Source organism: Otolemur garnettii, unplaced genomic scaffold, assembly GCF_000181295.1.
Source record: "Otolemur garnettii isolate 467f Iridium unplaced genomic scaffold, OtoGar3 scaffold00013, whole genome shotgun sequence".
In the NCBI taxonomy this organism is placed as follows: domain Eukaryota; kingdom Metazoa; phylum Chordata; class Mammalia; order Primates; family Galagidae; genus Otolemur; species Otolemur garnettii.
Window position 1 is genome coordinate 885,276 of NW_003852408.1, and position 1,356 is coordinate 886,631.

The window sequence follows — 1,356 nt, forward strand, 5'->3', positions numbered from 1 at the left end:
TGAGCCACAGGTGCCGCCCTATTATCTATTATCTTATAAAACCCAGATCACCTCAAAAAAAGTCACAGAGGCAGCATGCTATCATAGAAAAGCCAACTGGGACCAGGCAGAGTGGCTCACACCTGTAACCTTTACACTTTGGGAGGCTGAGGCAGGAAGGTCATTTGAGCCCAGGAGTTTGAGACCAGCCTGGGTGATAGTGAGATGCTGCCTCTGCAAAATATTTAGAAATCAACCCAAGTGTAGTGGTGTTAGCCTGTAGTCCCAGCTACTTGGGAGGCTGAGGCTGAAGGATTGGTTGAGCCCAGAAGTTGGAGGCTACAGTGAGTCATAAGGAGACCACTGCACCACACCCTGTGAGGTATTGTTAATATCTTTACTGAAAAGTAAAATTAAAATCTTACACTATAGGCTCCGCACCTGTGGCTCAACCAGCTAAGGCGCCAGACACACACACCTGAGCTGGCAGGTTTGAATCCAGCCCGGACTTGCCAAACAACAGTGACGGCTGCAACCAAAAAATAGCCGGGCGTTGTGGCAGGCGCCTGTGGTCCCAGCTTCTTGGGAGGCTGAGGCAGGAGAATCACTTGAGCCCAGGAGTTGGAGGTTGCTGTGAGCTGTGATGTCACAGCACTCTACCCAGGGCAACAGCTTGAGGCTCTGTCTCAAAAAAATAAAAAAAAAATCTTACACTACAGTATTTTGGTTGCAGGTTCTGTAAGACTACACTGCTATCTCTACATTCTGTCTTAAAGGAGGAAAGAAGAGAGGAGAAGAGAGGAAAGGAAAGAGAAGAGAAGAGGAGAGAGAAAAAGTTGGCTAAGTACTCTGGCTCAGACCTTCCAGTATTTGGGGAGGGCAAAACAGGAGGATAACTTGAGGCCAGGTATTTGAAACCAGCCTGGGCAATATAGCAAGATACCTTCTATATATAAAAAAAAAAAAAATTAAAAAAACAAAATTAGCCAATGTGATGGTGAATGCCTATAGTCAATAGCTACTGGGAAGGATAAGGCAGGAAGACTGCTTGAGCTAAGGGAATTTGAGGCTGCATTAAGCTATGCCCATACTCCTTCCCTGGGCAATAGAGCAAAAGGTCCATCCATAATAAACAGAATTTAAAAATAATATATAAAGCCTATATAGTGAAAGACAATAAGTGTATATTTTACTTCTGTCTCTTAAATTTACTGTGTGTTATGTTAATCAAGTCTTTTAGCCTCACAGAGTCCTAGTTGCCCAAAGGAAATCCCTACCTCACAGAATGGATCAAGGACCAAAAGAAATGTGAATGGTTTGGTTAAATTGCACAGTAAGAGTTTTTGTTTTTGTTGTCTTATTTTTTTTTTTTTTTTT

General features: G+C 43.1%; 1 protein-coding gene across 3 annotated transcripts in view; it reads right to left on the minus strand.

Moving 5' to 3' along the window:
* The window catches only part of GIGYF2 (GRB10 interacting GYF protein 2), a 145,264-nt gene that overhangs the window by 41,376 nt on the left and 102,532 nt on the right, over window positions 1-1,356 (minus strand). The window lies entirely within an intron of this gene.